An 18,147-nucleotide genomic window follows, 5' to 3' on the forward strand; every position below is an offset into this window, starting at 1 on the left:
CAGGCTACCTCTAATGCCTAACTTCATTGTCCAAGACGTCCTTGATGGTGCTAATGGCCTTGTAAGGCCTAGAGCTGTTGCCACAGCTATTTCTTAGTTTCTTTCTGTTTTTTGCTTTCTTTTATGGGTCTTTGACCCCCATTGTACCAAAAAAAAAAAAAGACGGACCTTCTTTGGTGACACTCCATCTTCTATCCTCTTTCGATGCATTCCACAATTAGGGGACCTTGTGACTTCCACCAAAGCCTGACTTGCATGTTCATTAGGTTCAATATGAACACACATGTCAGAGGCCACAGGCTGCTGTTCGTCCCCATTTTCATTCAGATCCGGTGCTTGCTCCTGTCCAAGGTCATGGCTTCCGTTTTTATTCCCCACAAGCAGAGTTCGAGGATGAATTTCTCTTCGTGCCTTAGGCTTTGTAACAGGAAAAAATCTCTCCAAATCCACTGAACCATTTGTAGTCTCCTGAGCTCAAAAACTAGGGTTGGACCAGCCAGTGTCTCAGCCACTCTGTTTAAAACTCTTTCCAAGTTGAGCCGTGCTGGGGTGGTTTGAACCCGCAGAAATTCCGACAATGGTGGTCCAGAACAAGGGAGTCCAACATGAGTTAGAAAGCCACATTTCGGCACCAACCACATAAATTTTCGAAGAAAAGATCAAGGTCGACATCAACCCCATGATCCACCATGAAGCTTCGCCAAAAGATCACTGGCTGGCTGAGGTCTATCTCAACCCTAATCCGAATGCGCCCAGCGTCAAACTCCAACTGTACCTTTCTGTAAATACCTCTCTAGAACACTCCCTACTCGCCGGAGACAGCGATCAGTATGAAAAAGTGGAGGAAGATCCCGAACTTTGATCCAAAACGCTAGAGTGGAGAGTGAATTCTCCTTGATAGCCCATACCCCATCATATGGAGCCAGTACCATCAGGGAATTATCAAACCCCCATAGTCCTCCCCGAAGGATTTGATTACGGTAAGTTGGATCAGAAAATGTAGACAGAAACCGGTCCTCATGCTCTTGAACTGTATACCGGCCATTCAATCTCCAGGCTCCCCGGAACATTCCAATGATTCCATGAAGGACCTCTTATTGAAGGCCCTAGCAATCAAGAGTTTCCCTACCAGGTATGTCTGGGATCGGCGGAGTCCTTCCCCACGTGGTGGTTGGAGATCCACAAGTTTTTGGGCTTCTGCCAGCCCTAAAGATGCAGCCAAGCGGATTGTTATCTCATCAACAGCCTCCATTGTTTGTTTCGTTCGAAGGAAGCACGGGTTTTTGCAAGGCTAGGGTTTAGCCTCTCTCAGACTCAATTCTAGGGTAGATGATATTTATAATTCATTTACTCGGATAACATGTAGGAAAACAGAACTCTAAATCTTATATAATTAAGCCAATTTTTAAGCACAATGGTTAAATTTTTGAACTACCGTCCTTGATTAATTAAAACTCTAGAATATATAATCTAACATATAAAGGACATGTTGGTAATTGAAAATATTAAAAACAAAAAAAAGAAAAAGAAAAAAAAGACTAGTGATCGAATAATTATTCATGAGGTACAAAAACTATCAATAAGACAATTATGTGGTTCCTGTTGAACATTTGTGTTCTTATCTCTCCCTAATGACGGGAAGACTTTCTCATCAAAGTGACAATCCACAAATCTAGCGGTAAAGAGATCGCCTGTCAAGGGTTCCAAGTAGCAGATAATAGTTGGTGAGTCATATCCAACATAAATGTCTAATCGTCTTTGAGGACCCATTTTGGTGCACTGTGGCGGCGCAATTGGCACATAAACTGCACACCCAAATATGCGTAAGTGTGAGACATCAGGCTCATACCCAGTCACCATCTAGGAAGCCGAAAAGGGTTGAGTGGCAGTGGGTCTCAGACAAATGAGCACAGCTGCATGTAATATTGCATAGCCCCAAGTAGAAACAGGGAGATTGGTGCGCATAACCAATGCTCTTGCAACCATTTGAAGTCGTTTAATGACAGCTTCTGCAAGACCATTTTGGGTGTGAGTATGAGGAACTGGATGTTCAACTTCAATCCCAATTAATGGACATGCAATAATCATCAAAAGTTTTTGATGTAAACTCTCCAGCATTGTCAAGACGTATTGACTTAATAGGATGATCAGAGTGGTAAGCCCTTAGGAGTTTAGCAAATGCAGCATTTCTTGTGGATAAAAGCATGACATGTGATTAGTCACTATTAAAATAACTTAATCACACGAAATTCATCACACGCACTACACCAATTTCAGAATCAGACAACACATATCAGACGACAGCAAACATTTTAACTGTCGTCTGAATTAATCAGACGACAACAAGAAATATTCTGTCGTCTAAGTTTTCGAATCCAACAACAGTTTTTTCTTCGCTCTTGTGCAATAGCATTTCAGACAATGGTTGATTTTTTTGATGTCGTCTGAATGAATTAATTCAGACAATAGTTATTATGTGATGTTGTCCAAGGTTCATTTATACAATGGTTGATTTTTGCTGTTGTCTGATTATTAATTTTCAGTCACACAACTGTTATTAGGTGTCTGTTGTCTGATATATTTGAAGTCAATGCCTGCTGAAAGATGTTGTCTGATTTGAGTATTTCACACAATACTTTTTAATTTGTCTGTTGTCTCATTAGTTTTTAAACAATGCATCTTATTTGATGTCGTCTGAGTTTTAGAGTAAATTTTTTTTTTGCGATACAATAGCTGACTTTTAGATAGTCAGCTAGGGTTTGACATATATGACTTTACCACTTGCACAAAATCAAAACCCAATTAAACTCTTTCCCTCTCCATTCGAGCAAAACACCGACCTCCCGCCTGCAGCTCAAAATCACTGTCAAGCTCCCGCTCTCAACCATCTCTTTCTTTCTTTCTTTCTTTCTCAGCTTCTCTCAGACGCACCCTCACTCCCATTTTCTCACAGAGTCTCAAAACCATGTCGTTGGAGCTTTCAACCATCACAGCTTGCTTGCGAGGTTCTTGAAGAAAGCAAGCTCCTTCTTTCGAAGTAGGTACGGATGTTTCGTATTGGTCTGTATTAAATTCGAATTGGGGATTAGGGTTTTGTTGCAATCGATTTTGGGTGGGACTTTGTATTGAATTGGGGATTAGGTTTTAGTTTTCTGGTTTTGGGGATTGGGAGTTTTAGAGAGCTCGATTTGTGTGCGATCCCGCCGGGTAGTAAAAGTAAAACGACGTGTTCGATAATCGATATAGTTACTGCGAAACCCCTCCAATGCAGTAGACTATTTACCAGAAAAGAGCCACAGTCTCTATTTGCTGCTTGTCTGGTTTATATTTTGGGAGGTCCCAAGCAAGAATAGAAATTTGGTTGTAGAGAGATGAAGGCTTGTCAGCGGAGGCCTTGAATGGTGCGATCTGATCCGATCCGCGTACGTCATCATGTTTCTCTTCGACTGGTTCTACGGCGTGCTCGCTTCCCTCGGTCTATGGCAGAAGGAGGCCAAGATCTTGTTCCTAGGGCTCGATAATGCTGGCAAGACCACCTTGCTTCACATGCTCAAAGATGATGTCAGCCCCTTATTCCTATTCCAGTTTTTCCTTTACTTCAATTTCAATACATAGATTAGATTCTTCTTTTATGTTTCAGATGAATTGCAAGTTAAGCTAGATTTACCAGATCTGTAATTTTCATGCTAAACACTAAAAAGCTGTACAGACTGTCGGAGCTTAGTCCACAGCAGAGGCCAAGTCTAAACTTATCACGGGGGCACCAGTAATTAATCAAAACAAACAGCTTAGTCCGCAGCTCAGAATACAAATAGTTTACTTGAAAACAATCCAAATCCACCTAGTGAAAGACTTGAGTTTATGCCCAAAAAGTTCAATATTTCGCATGAATTTCCATGGCGGTACGGTGCTTACCTGTCTGTATTATAATGCCAACTTGTTTGGAAATGTATATAATTTGAGCTTTATTGTTTTGGTTTCAGAGGCTGGTGCAGCATCAACCTACGCAATATCCCACATCCGAGGAGTTGAGTATTGGCAAAATTAAGTTCAAGGCCTTTGATTTGGGAGGTCATTAGATTGCTCGCAGGGTCTGGAAGGATTACTACGCAAAGGTTAGCTATACTGTGCTTTATGTAAATGCTGATATTGCTGCTTTACATCATTGTCTTTTTTAGAGTTGTTTTTTAATGCCTCCTGGATTCCTGTGTGTGATAATTATGTCTACTGTCCAATGTAATGGCAATGGGTCAGTTGGTTTCTTGTCAAACCAGCAAAGAGCAATTGTTGCCTTAGCACGTGCAAGGTACTATCTATAAAATTTCATTGTAGTTATCCTATATGATGCATCTCAGACATGTCTGATTTCTGCAATTGTTTCTATATAGGTATTGCCTTTGGATATTGTGATTCTTCATCTGTGTATTCCTCATCAATAGTTGCACGGCATATAATTATTTCTTCTTTCTTTCCCACATAGGTTTGCTTCACTCATGACTTTTTGAACTCCATAACAAAAGTTAAAGACATTGTGATTCTTTGCGAAGTGCTTGCGTTATTAACCAAGCTTTTGAGTGGATGGTGCCGACCTCTTGAGGACAAAGGAACTTTAGTGTATGATGGGACTTCTGCTCAACTGTTAGAGAAGTATAAAATCAAAGGGAACTTGAATCTCATTTGGACTGTAGATATTCTCCAGGAGAATGCACATTACATCCAAATTATGAAGTTTTGGGATATTTTGCCATTTTCTCATATACCAGAACTAGCAAAGCGTCTTGACATTGTTTTTGGGAATTTTACAGTGGACAAAATGAACCGCTGCCGTCACAACGTTGACAGGTATGTGATGTTTCAAATTTTTTCTTTTCATACATTTGTTAGTCCATGGAACTTTTATTCCATCAATTTGGGTCAGAGAAATTTCAATTGCATAAGTGGAGCATATATGATTACTAATACTACTTTTTATCCTCTGTTTAAATCATGTATCATTTTCTTTAGGATACTATGGTTCCAATGAGATGGCCGGTGGTTTTCAGCAATTTCCCTATAGCTGATCATGAGGAGTTCCTTTCAAAACCATTGTCTTCTTACAGTATAACAACTAATCGAGAAACAGCAACTTCAACATATGGGTCAGCATATATTCCAACTTTTTTTGGAAGTCATTGTTTTTGAATAATCAAATAAAATTAAACTATTTGAACAAAATGATACACAACTCTATTTACTATAAATATTGGTTTTGGCAAATAGGAATCAACTACCATGCAGAAGAATGGATGTATAATTCTGAGCATGAAATCTTTTCCTCATCTTTACTGTAGGTGCTTATGTTGTTTGGTGATTCTGGAGTTTATAGGCCTTAATTTAATTTGTAAATATCATATACTTAAACTCCAAATGTCTAAAGCTGGAGGTTATTCTCAGCAGCCTTATGTCATCATGTAGGTCGCGATTTTGGTCACACATATTATCCACTTTTTCTTGTTCACGTCGATAGGTGATGTTGAAGTTCATGTCCTGAAGAAGAGGAATTAGTTTTCAATAGAAAAGATGGCCATATTCTTATTCATTACCTGATATATTTTGTAAGCATATATTTGAGCAAATGTACCACTTGCTTCAATAGGGAGACATCGAAAGCAGTAAAACCAATTATCCCTTCGAAAAGCAATGTCAATTATCCCTTCGTATAGTGCTGATGCAGTTGTCCTAGCTGTTGGAATCTCCATGCTTCATAAACTTATTGAAAATAGATATTTTGTTATTGAATCTCAGAAAGTTTTATGCAAATATCTGTGACCCAATGTTGATTAGAAATCAGGGTTTTTGATTGAAAACAAATCAGTTAGTATTACAAGACAGAATAGTGTTACTATTCATCCTATTCATCCACATAAGGAAGTCCAGATACTAATTTTAGAGCTCATTTCATGTATAAGACTGTGAAGTGCATGTTAGATCTTAAATTAACCCTATTCCTGCTATTTCTACCTTAATTGGCAGTACTTGAGTTCTGTATAGTGCAGAGTTGTGTACGAGGGATGAATTTGTCAAGGTCTCGAACCTGCTACCATCGATGTACTCTCCGTTAAGCTCTGGCTCAGTAGAGTAGAGGAAGTTTAATTTTAACATCACTATCTAGCTTGTCTAAATGACTCTTCTCTACATTTTAACTTTTTCTCCTAATATGAACTGGGGAATTTTACGAGATTCCTATGAGCCAAACGAAACTGAGCATGTCCTTTGATTCTAGCTTTTATTTCTAATATGCTTTAGTTTTGAAATATCGTTCTAATACCTACTTTGCTGATTAGGCACTCTAATCTGGAAACTTTTAATATAACAAGTTAGTCGATGGTACTTTTCCAGTCATGACTTGATGGAGCTGATTCTTTGTTGTGGACCACATAATCAGGTGAGCATTCCAAATGCAAGCAATGCTTGCTCAGGTTTTGATGATTCGTTTCAGGTGGTCTTTCTTTGATTTGACTGTAATTCATGATGGCCACAAAGATAGTACAGTAACAGTGCTACAAGCTGATTTTGTGAGTATAAATGCCCCTGCTTTTCTTCTGATTTTGTAATTATTAATGCAATTTACTTGATAAGTTCAACCGGACTTTTGTCTGATCCATTTTTCTTGTGCAGTATCGTGCCAATGAGTTGTTAGTACTGACAGATAAGCAAATAGTTGCCAAGGTGACATCTTACCTGTCAAAGTGCATCAAGGACTTCGAGAATGCTGCTGTGATAAATAAGGACAAGTTTTATGTTTTCCGGCTTTATGTATTTATATGCACTTAGGGAATGTTAATTCCTATGTAAATGTTGAGATGAATATTGCTGATGGAATGAAATGGTTTTTGGAATCAAGGATGTGTTGTTCAATTGTACAGAATGTATGTCTTCTCTTATATCTCAGACAATTCAAAAGCAACAGCAAACCATTGTCTAACAAACGAACATGAAGAAAAAAGAAAGAAAATTATGTTGTCTGAATCATCTATCTACAATAGTTATTAAACATATTCAATTGTCTAACAAGATGTAACACAACAAAAAAATACTATGTTCTGTTGTCTGATGAAATGATACACAATGGCTTTAATAGTTTTGCTGTTGTCTTGTTCAAAGTTAGTCAATAGTATTCAATTACTTCGCTGATCTACAAGCTTCCTTCAGACAACAGTTTTTTTACAAATCAATGTTCTCTAAATGTTCGTTACACGTCAACATTCTTCCAGGGTCTGTCAACTAAAATTACTTTGCACAAGAGTCAAGGTACCAATTGATGTTGTTCTTCGTGGTATTCAGACAATAGACAGTATAGTAGTCGCTGTTGTAGTAAACTTTATCAGACGACAGTTTTCTGGTATTGTCTGATTCATGTATCAGACGACATTGAGATAGACAATAGCAAACTCTATACTCAGACGACAGTGAAAAACTGTCGTCTGATTGGAAAATTGGTGTAGTGTGTAGTGGCAAAGTATTGATGTTTTTGCAACTAGTGTCAGGTTCGAATCATACTGTAATAACCGCAATTTTCATTTTCGTCTCGTGAAATTGTGCGAAATGAATAAAGTGCTTTAGCACGATTGTTACTCGAAATTCATCTTTTTGAATTATCGAAGTTCCGAAACATTTCGTTTTAACAAAAAGCTCAAATTATTCGATTCAAGAAAAATCGACTTTTTATACTTACAGAATTTGGGAAAACTTCCTTCATGAAAGTTGTAGAGCTCGTCGATACGATCGCGTGCATATGCGGAACGCAAAAATCGGAGTTCGTATGAATTAGTTATGATTTTTTTGAAAAAGTTTCCAATTTAGTATAAATCTTCCATTTTCAGAAATTTCCGAAAATAAAATCAGAATTTCCGAAAATAGAAAAAAAGCGGCAGATTTTCTCCCCCGACCGGAAATCGCCTTTGATTTTCGTTCGGCCATTTCTTCCTCCTCCGGCCACCAATCCTCACCAAACTTCTTCCATTGGCTTCGTATGGTCCTTGCGCACCTATCTGTAGAAGCCTTGAACGGTGGCAAGGTTTGTAGCGGCGGCATCAAGCTTGTTCCGATTTAAGCCCGATTTCGAGTCAACGTCGATATCTCGAGTTCTAGACAACGAATATTCTAGATTATTGGGCTGGTGAACTCAGATTAAAGTTCTGAAAAAGTTTCATGAAGGGATCGAAGCGATTTGTTGACGATTTTACGTGGAACGGAGCTCTCACCGATTCTGGAAATTTTCCGGCGAAACCGTGTGTTCTAGGTAACTTTTCGACCACTTCCGTTCATTTTCAGACTTCATGCTAGTTAGGAAAGTGGTTGGGCTTGATGAGATGAAGAGGAGCAGCCTGGCCCCGACACCATTGGCGGTGGTCGGCGTCGGCTCTGCCCTAACTCCGGCGGCCCTTTTCCAGCAACCTCTGGGGGTCAAAAATGTGATTTCTTTACATTTTTAGATTCTATATTTCAATGCGATCATTTCGATACATTATACGCATTTTTTGAATATCGTATGATTTAGTTATGAATTTTACGATTTTGATCGATTTCGATCGTTCAATTAATGATTTTTGAAGATCGGACCGTCCGATGGACTGGTAGTTTTGATATATTGATCGTATGACTGTCTCGGTGACCTTGTGTGATCATGGACGAAGATCCGACCGTTGGATCTTCGTATAATTGCAAAACAGTGATTAGGAATGTGATTTGTGAGAACCCGACCGTCGGATTTTCATAAAATTTGGCGGAGATGTTTATAAGGATGATTCAGGAAGATCCAACCGTTGGATCTTTTTGATAATTTTGGAGGATGATCCTAAGGGCGATCTATGAGGAACCAACTGTTGGATCATCGTTTAATTACGATCCGACCGTTAGATCATCGTTAAATTTCGATCTGACCGTTGGATCGTCGTTTAATTATGTTTTTGAGTTGTTGGCTAAGTTTAGATCATATTGAATTAGGTGATCGATGGATTGATTTGACGGACGATGCTGAATCGTTGTTGAGCTGTTAAGAAGACGCAGCGGGAATTTAGAGGTGAGTAAACCTCACATGGTTCATATTACGAATTGAATACTTTTAATTATTTTATTTTCTGTAGTAATTGTGTGAAAATATTTATGGAATAAATATTTGTTTTAAATCACATGGACTTGATCAACTACGGTCCATAGGTAAGTAAAATGATTTAATTATACAAAATGAATTTCACGTTTTTCTTGTGTGAACTTTAGTTGGTATTAGTGGTCACTCCTGAGTGGGTGATTACGTATATATATATATATAATTACGTGATTATATATGAATTGGTGTGACATTGAAGAGTGTGAAATGTTGATGATTTATTTATATGGAATGAAATGTGAATTACCATATATATATGTGATGAATATGATTGACGAATTCTTATTAATATTCATGATTACATTAGAGAATGTTTTGAGTGGAGATTGTGTTGTTCTGAGGACAGATGTCTGAAGTTCAACGATTAAGGATAACCGTAGTGTTTGTGTTCTGAGGACGGGGATGTCCGAAGTTCGACGGTTAAGGATAACTGGAGTGGTTGTGTTCTGAGGACGGGGATGTCCGAAGTTCGACGGTTAAGAATAACCGGAGAACATTGTTCTGAGGGCTGAGAGCCCAAAGTTCGAGGGTTATTAAGTTAACCTGGGAATAAGTATATTGTTCTGAGGGCTGAGAGCCCAAAGTTTGAGGGTTATTAAGTTAACCTGGGAATATGTCGTTTACTTGCACCTAGGCCAAGGTGACTGTAGCGATATAGTTAGAGCTCTAACTTGTGGTCAAGATGGACCAGGGTGGTGTTAGGTGGGGATTGAGTGTTTGTAGGACCCTAGTGGGGTGTTGTGATTTTGAGGATTGTGTTAATGTGTTTCCTCGTGATTTTCCTGTGAGTGGATTGACGTCTCCTTACAGACGTGTTATTGTTGATTTATTTGTGAGTTAAATGGTTGTAATAAAATAAAATCAATAGTTCCTTCTTGTTTACTCACACGAGCTGTCAAAAGCTTACCGGGTTTGGTGTTGTTGCTATCCCGGTACACTATTCAAATTGTGTAGCGGGAAATTCTGCAGGTCAGGAGAATCAGGGCAGAGATCGTGCGGATTAGAGCATTATTTTGGTTTTACAGTGATTGTGTATTGTGAGGTAAGTTATGCTCAATTAGAGCCTTACCAATTTACTTTATACGAGTGAGTTGTAAAAATTAACTCGAGGTTTGTGAGATTTGAAATCTGAGTGGCATGGGTGTGTTTGTTCTGAGAAGAAAATTCAGAACGTTTATTTGTTTAAGTCCTTTAATTCATGTTTCGAATTTTGAAATTGTTGTTCAAAATTCGGGGCGTGACAGTTTGGTATCAGAGCGTAAGGTGCATATTCGGTGATGTGTCAATACTTTCCGAGTTATGGCCCGTCTGCAGCGGATCCCCATCGTGTGCTCTTCGGTATTGGCTAAGTCATTGGGTATGCGTGAGTGTTGGGAGTTGTTTAGGCCGCTAGGTCGTTTTAGGAATGTGAATACATTCCCTGTAGTATTGACTTGGTTAATATGGACTTGTATTTGACTTATACTGTGTTTTAAGTGTTATACGTGTATTAGCCAAGCATACTATACTTCTTAGGGATGGATAGTACTTAGAACCGTAAAGTTGTCTTGAAGTTTCGTATTAGAATAAGTTCAGTTGCCGCGAGTTACAATCCTCGAGGAATGGGAACCTCCGAATTTAACTCTGTTGAGTCAACGAGATTTGTTTTATGGAAGTGAGGTTCTTTTGGATGTTGAAGTGTTTGGTTGAAGGCATGATGTTGACCTATACACGTACCTGGTGTGGATACGAGTATAACTTGATAGAAATTTTGCCTTCTTAAGTTGGATGTACAAATGTTTGGTTGGGATGTACGCATCCAGGATTAGATATCTTGTTTTGTAACGAGATGTCTTAATAGAGATTTGGTGATTGACTTGTGACGTAGTTTAAAGCTGCTTTGAGGTAATTATACTAATCTTGTGTGAGATTGAGTTATTAGTATAAATTGAGAATCTATGAGCAGTTGGAAAGAGAATTAATTTCACTAACTCAAGATGATAAGAGTGTGAGAGATTATGAGATAGAATTTTCAAGACTATATTGGTTTAGGAGACAAATGGGTGCAAAGAGTTGGCCGTGAAGTTTCAGCTGGGGCTGAATGCTTTCCTTTAGCGTGACACAACCTTTTGTTAGAATTTATTTTGGTTAGGGTGTTAACCATTGAATAGGATTCTTGACTCATGAGGAGTTTGTGAGTAGTGTTGCGGTTAGGAAAGAGATTGTTGTGGTTTTCATCTAGGGTGTAAGGTACAAAGCTAGTTGGTCTTCTTCTGGGGCTATGCCTCTTGTATGCTGGCCTCCTAGAACTCTCTTTGCGTATTCGATTGGTTAACTATCTTGCGCCTATCCCTGGTGATGGTAGAGTAAAACTATTCTACAGTTTCGAGTTGTGCTACGAAATGTGATTCGAGGAAAATGTTGTGGTTGTCTTTTCCTCTATGCCAACAAGTTTGTTGGAGCAGGGATTTAGGTGCAGAAACCAAAGTTCGAGGTTTTATTTGAGTGAGGGAGACAATATTTTTAGGTTGTCTCTGAGTACTATAATTGTTTCGAAATCAGGATTGTTGGTAGGAATGGAACTAGTGGTAGTAATAGTGGTTCTGACTTTGAACCGAGTTCGGGGAATGTGTCATATATACGTGGTTGATGTTGCGAGCATCATTTTGGAACGATACTTTGCGATTCACAAAGAAAACCGGATTGGAAATTTCTCCATTTGAACACCATGGGCTGATGACCCGACCATGACTTGTGGACATAGTTTTATTTAAGTGAAGGAAATTGATTTTTGTGGCCCTTTGTGTGGTGAACTAGCTTTCTTAAGTTTTGGATCGTAGTATGGAGATGGACTGAAGTGAATTTGAAGTCGTTTTGTGTTTTAAGTTGAAGTAGGCGGGACTCTTAAAGTTTTGAAATGGAGTTTAATCTTGGTCGGTAAATAATGGAGAGGATTAGAACCAACATGTGTACAAGTTTGTATCCTTGGTTTTGCAATTCTTGGTGAAATGGTTAGACACAGTTTCGGGTATTGATTTTAGTGACTTTGTTAGGTATCCATAGTGGTTCAAGTGAATTATTATGTGATATGGAGTTTGATTCGGATTCTGAATCGCCAAATCATAGGGATTGAATTGTGGTAAGTTTTGATGAGGCAATTGATAGATGGAATGGTCGAGACTTTATAAGAGTAGTAAGAGTAACTCTAAGGATGTGGGTTTTTCCCAGCTGACTCAGGAAGTGTTTAGCTTTATTAATCCCTAATTCTAGCGACGAAATTGTTTGTGTTTAGTTTGACTCAGATGATGCTAGCTAGACCTCTGTGCGATTTAATTGATTGTTAGGTTTTGAGTGATTGTTTTTAATACATCAATCTGAAAGATGTGTACAACAGAGTTGGCTAAGGTTTTGAAAGAGCAATGGGTGACCACGGTTCAATCCTTGGTGTCGTTGTTGGTTTAACAAAAAGAAGAGACGACATACACACAATCTTATTGATTTAGTTAGATTACAAAAAAAAAAAAAAGGACTACGCTATACTAAGCCAAGTCAGCGGCTCCGGATGGGTTAAGGCTGAGCTCAAGAGAAACGTGAGAGCCACTGTTGTAACCGCCCGAGCCACCAGAATAGTAACCATATGCACTACCTTCCTCGGAAGTAGTCTTCGGGTTACCAAGGACTTCCTCACCGTGCAAGGGGAACAGAGGAAGAGTTTTGACCTCCTGGTGATCTCCTCCTCGTTGTTCCATGAAAGTTTGTCCTCCTGTTGTTCCAAAGGAGGTAGTACTGGTATTAGTGTTGAAGGGTGAGGAGGAATATGGGTCAACACTATGGCTGGCCCATGACCCAAAATTTAAATCGACGGATCCATCAGCACCAGTAGAACCAGTGGAACCAAAGTTTAGATCAATGGATCCACCATCATCAGTAGAACTAGTGGATCCAAAATTGAGATCGAGAGATCCACCAACCCGAACGTTCCGAATTAACCTCATCTTCTGCTTCTCTCGAGCTTTGAGGTTCTGGAACCAAAAGAAGATGTTCTTGTCCTCAATCTGCCCATACTGTTTCAGATGGAGACAGATCTCTTGAATCTGCTCTGGAGTTGGGTACCTGAGCTCCTTGTCATAGTAAAGCTCCTTGAGGATTCGTAGTTGATTTGGTGTGGGAGTCCACCGGTTATTGGTCTGCTTGATAGGCGTGTTAGCACTACTCCCGGCTGCTTGGTTGCTTCCTCCCTCCTCGGTTGGTTGTTGGGTTTGTAGTTCCATTTGTTGCTGGGTTTGTAGCTCCATTAGTTGCAGAGTTAGTGGCTCCATGGTAATGGGTTGAGAGGAAGTGAAAATTGAAGAACGACGATGATGAGTGTTTGAGGGAGATTGCTGTTAGAAGGATTGAAGTTGATGAAGTGGTGTTGGGGATCTGAGTTTTCCAGATGAAGGAAGAGATTGAGTCTTTCAAATGGAAGAAAAGATCTGAGAGAGAAGGATTGAAGATTGGTGAGAGAATGACTGCAGATTTGAGAAGAGAAAGGCTGAAGAGGTTGAGAGAGAAAGGCTAAAACTCTGAAGAATTTTCTTTTCCTTTGGAGTGAACAGTCGCTTCCCCAGAATGCACCTATTTATAGAACAAGGTGAGCAGATCTCCACCGTTGGATGAACGATCTCAGAGATTAAAACTACGCATTGGATTAAAGTCGCCCTAAAACACGGAAAAGTTGTTGGCGCATGGAGAGTGCATAAGGGGACCGAACGAATCTCGAGGTGCTGTGGCAGACAACTTTAGCCGAAAGTAAATCTGATTTCCGTAAATCACGGAAAGGATAAGCCGTGGCAGGTGGGCCGTACATGGGCTTGTCCAGGATCAATGCCCTCACTATAGCTGTGGGTGGAGGCCTGATGGGCCGGATTTCTGCAACAGTTTTGGTGTAATTCATGGGCCGGATTCTGCAACAGTTTTGGGTGTTTTGGGCCGGATTGCTAAAACGGTTGAGTTTAAATAAAAGGAATGGTATGGATAACAACGAGAGCAAATTGCGCTCGAGTGGTTGAAGGCTGAATCCTTGTACTAGAGGTCCGAGGTTCGAACCTCGCCTCTCGTTTATTTTTATTATGTTCGTATAAGACATAATAAGTATAACATTTGTACATATTATAATAAGGACAGCTTGTGCTCCAGTGGTTAGGAGCAGAGCTTTCGTGCAGCAGGTTAAGTTTTCGATCCTTGCCTCCCCTTTTATTTTATTTATTTCGCTTATGACATAATAAATATAACACGAGTGCATATATTATTGAAAGCAACTCTTGCTTCAGTGGTTGGGAGCAAAACCCTCGTGTTCGGGGTCGGGAGTTCGAACCTTACATCTTACAATTATATTTTTGGATCTTGTATATGCTCAGTATACGGACGTATTTTTATATGTAGAGCAGTAGCTTAGTAGATTTCTACAGTTTTGGTAAAGATGGAGATAGTATAGTCAAGCGTGGTAGTTGACGTAGGAATTATAGTGATCAAATTTGGTGCTTGGTGAGTATTCTGTATAAATTATTTTTGGATCTTGTATATGCCCAGTATACAGATGTATTTTTATACGTAGAGACGTAGCTTAGTAGATTTCTACAGTTTTGGTAAAGATGGAGATAGTATAGTCAAGCGTGGTAGTTGAAGTAGGAATTATAGTGATCAAATTTGGTGCTTGGTGAGTATTCTGTATAAATTACAGAAAACCTTAATCGGGAGAAATGGACTCGCGATTAAATTTTGGGACGAAATTTTTTTAATGAGGGTAGATTGTAATAACCGCAATTTTCATTTTCGTCTCGTGAAATTGTGCGAAATGAATAAAGTGCTTTTGCACGATTGTTACTCGAAATAATTCATCTTTTTGAATTATCGAAGTTCAGAAACATTTCGTTTTAACAAAGAACGCGAATTATTCGATTCAAGAAAAATTGACTTTTTATACTTAAGGAATTTGGGAAAACTTTCTTCATGAAAGTTGTAGATCTCGTCGATCCGATCGCGTGCATATACGGAACTTAAAATTCGGAGTTCGTATGAATTAGTTATGATTTTTTTGAAAAATTTTCCAATTTAGTATAAATCTTCCATTTTCGGAAATTTCCGAAAATAAAATCAGAATTTCCGAAAATAGAAAAAAAGCTGCAGATTTTCTCCCCCGACCAGAAATCGCCTCTGATTTTTGTTAGGCCATTTCTTCCTCCTCCGGCCACTAATCGTCACCAAACTTCTTCCATTGACTTCGTATGGTTCTTGCGTACCTGTATGTGGCAGCCTTGCATGGAAGCGCCGCCTGTAGAGGCGGCGGCAAGCTTGTTCCTATTTAAGCCCGATTTCAAGTCAACGTCGATATCTCGAGTTCTAGACAACCAATCTTCTAGATTCTTGGACTGGTGAACTCAGATTGAAGTTCTGAACAAGTATCATGAAGATATCGAAGCGAGTTGTTGACTTTTTTACGTGGAACGGAGCTCTCATCGGATTCTGGAAATTTTCCAGCGAAACCGTCTGTTCTAGGTAACTTTTCGACAACTTCCGTTCATTTTAAGACTTCATGCTAGTTAGGAAAGTGGTTGGGCTTGATGAGATGAAGAGGAGCAGCCTGGCCCCGACACCATTGGAGGTGGTCGGCAGCGGCTCTGCCCTAACTCCGGCGGCCCTTTTCCAGCCACCTCCGGGGGTCAAAAAATGTGATTTATTTACATTTTTAGATTCTACATTTCAATACGATCATTTCGATACATTATACGCATTTTTTGAATATCGTATGATTTAGTTATGAATTTTACGATTTCGATCGTTCAATTAATGATTTTTGAAGATCAGACCGTCCGATGGACTGGTAGTTTTGATATATTGATCGTATGACTATCCTGGTGACCTTGTGTGGTCATGGGCGAAGATCCGACCGTTGGATCTTCCTATAATTGCAAAACAGTGATTAGGAATGTGATTTGTGAGAACCCGATCGTTGGATTTTCATAAAATTTGGCTGAGATGTTTATAAGGATGATTCAGGAAGATCCGACCGTTGGATCTTCGTGATAATTTTGGAGGATGATCCTAAGGGAGATCTGTGAGGATTCGACCGTTGGATCGTCGTTTAATTATGTTTTTGAGTTGTTGGCTAAGTTATGATCATATTGGATTAGGTGATCGATGGATTGATTTGACGGACGATGGTGAATCGTTGTTGATCTGTTAAGAAGACGCAGCGGGAATTTAGAGGTGAGTAAACCTCACATGGTTCGTATTACGAACCGAGTACTTTTAATTATTTTATTTTCTGTGGTAATTGTGTGAAAATATTTATGGAATAAATATTTGTTTTAAATCACATGGACTTGATCAACTACGGTCCATAGGTAAGTAAAATGATTTAATTATACAAAATGAATTTCACGTTTTTCTTGTGTGAACTATAGTTGGTATTAGTGGACACTCCTGAGTGGGTGATTACGTATATATATAATTACGTGATTATATATAAATTGGTGTGACATTGAAGAGTGTGAAATGTTGATGATTTATTTATATGGAATGAAATGTGAATTACCATATATATATGTGATGAATATGATTGACGAATTCTTATTAATATTCATGATTACATTGGAGAATGTTTTGAGTGGAGATTGTATTGTTCTGAGCACAGATGTCCGAAGTTCGACGGTTAAGGATGACCGTAGTGTTTGTGTTCTGAGGACGGGGATGTCCGAAGTTCGACGGTTAAGGATAACCGGAGTGGTTGTGTTCTGAGGACGGGGATGTCCGAAGTTCGACAGTTAAGGATAACCAGAGTATATTGTTCTGAGGGCTGAGAGCCGAAAGTTCGAGGGTTATTAAGTTAACCTGGGAATATGTCGTTTACTTGCACCTAGGCCAAGGTGACTGTAGCGATATAGTTAGAGCTCTAACGTGTGGTCAAGATGGACCAGGGTGGTGTCAGGTGGGGATTGAGTGTTTGTAGGACCCAAGTGGGGTGTTGTGATTTTGAGGATTGTGTTAATGTATTTCCTCGTGATTTTCCCGTGAGTGGATTGACGTCTCCTTGCAGACGTGTTATTGTTGATTGATTTGTGAGTTAAATGGTTGTATTAAAATAAAATCAATAGTTCCTTCTTGTTTACTCACACGAGCTGTCAAAAGCTTACCGGGTTTGGTGTTGTTGCAATCCCGGTACACTATTCAAATTGTGTAGCGGGAAATTCTGCAGGTCAGGAGAATCAGGGCAGAGATCATGCGGATTAGAGAATTATTTTGGTTTTACAGTGATTGTATATTGTGAGGTAAGTTATGCTCAATTAGAGCCTTACCAATTTACTTTATACGAGTGAGTTGTAAAAATTAACTCGAGGTTTGTGAGATTTGAAATCTGAGTGGCATGGGTATGTTTGTTCTGAGAAGAAAATTCAGAACGTTTATTTGTTTAAGTCCTTTAATTCATATTTCGAATTTTGAAATTGTTGTTCAAAATTCGGGGCGTGACACATACGTGCTGGGAAGTTATTTCTTCAGTTGTTTTCTTTTCTTTTTGACAACATTAACAAGTTTTTTCTTAAACTATAAAAGTTAAAAAAAAATTATGTCCCTATAATGATAAATTGTCTAATATTTAAAGCTATAAATTTTATTCATAAAATATATAATTTAAAAAAAATTAATCTTACCTTAATTTTATTTAAATTGTTATCTTTAATTAAAGTTTTGATATATAATTTAAATTAAAAAAAAATTTCCTAAAATTTCTGAGTGCCCCACTTCATATGAAATTCTGGCTCTGCCACTGAATATAATCACACAAATTTACCTTCTTGCTTAGGCCCCCTTTAGTAGGCACAATATCTTTCGCTAGCCTCCAAACAAAGCTACGAACTTTGGGCATAACCTTGGCCCTCCATATTAGCTTCCACAGCTCATTATAACCGTCCCCGTGACCACTGGAAGTAGATGCTTGTGCCTGCAAATTACTTGTACTTCTAGCCAGATGGTACCCGCTC

The 18,147-nt window shown here is 38.9% G+C and overlaps 3 long non-coding RNA genes across 11 annotated transcripts; all 3 read left to right on the forward strand.

Moving 5' to 3' along the window:
• The first annotated feature begins 2,775 nt into the window (after positions 1 to 2,775).
• LOC112185779 lies at positions 2,776 to 6,882 on the forward strand. 8 transcript variants are annotated; one of them, XR_005805834.1, is made up of 7 exons: positions 2,776 to 3,561; positions 3,710 to 3,902; positions 3,984 to 4,115; positions 4,255 to 4,306; positions 4,481 to 4,842; positions 5,005 to 6,554; positions 6,658 to 6,882. It is a non-coding gene; the product is annotated as an uncharacterized LOC112185779 (long non-coding RNA). The 8 variants fall into 8 exon arrangements; XR_005805836.1 differs by lacking the exon at positions 4,255 to 4,306 and having other exon boundaries at positions 2,779 to 3,561; positions 5,005 to 5,138; positions 6,324 to 6,554; XR_002930450.2 differs by lacking the exon at positions 4,255 to 4,306 and having other exon boundaries at positions 3,641 to 3,902.
• Positions 6,883 to 7,729: 847 nt separating this feature from the next.
• Positions 7,730 to 10,296, forward strand: LOC112185791. The gene is made up of 3 exons (XR_002930466.2): positions 7,730 to 8,281; positions 8,986 to 9,061; positions 10,103 to 10,296. It is a non-coding gene; the product is annotated as an uncharacterized LOC112185791 (long non-coding RNA).
• A 4,984-nt stretch (positions 10,297 to 15,280) lies between these two features.
• LOC112185793 lies at positions 15,281 to 17,617 on the forward strand. 2 transcript variants are annotated; one of them, XR_002930468.2, is made up of 3 exons: positions 15,281 to 15,664; positions 16,300 to 16,375; positions 17,349 to 17,617. It is a non-coding gene; the product is annotated as an uncharacterized LOC112185793 (long non-coding RNA). The 2 variants fall into 2 exon arrangements; XR_005805853.1 differs by lacking the exon at positions 17,349 to 17,617 and adding an exon at positions 16,803 to 17,330.
• The last annotated feature ends 530 nt before the right edge of the window (positions 17,618 to 18,147 follow it).

The sequence above is a fragment of the Rosa chinensis genome, chromosome 2, assembly GCF_002994745.2.
Source record: "Rosa chinensis cultivar Old Blush chromosome 2, RchiOBHm-V2, whole genome shotgun sequence".
NCBI classification, from domain to species: domain Eukaryota; kingdom Viridiplantae; phylum Streptophyta; class Magnoliopsida; order Rosales; family Rosaceae; genus Rosa; species Rosa chinensis.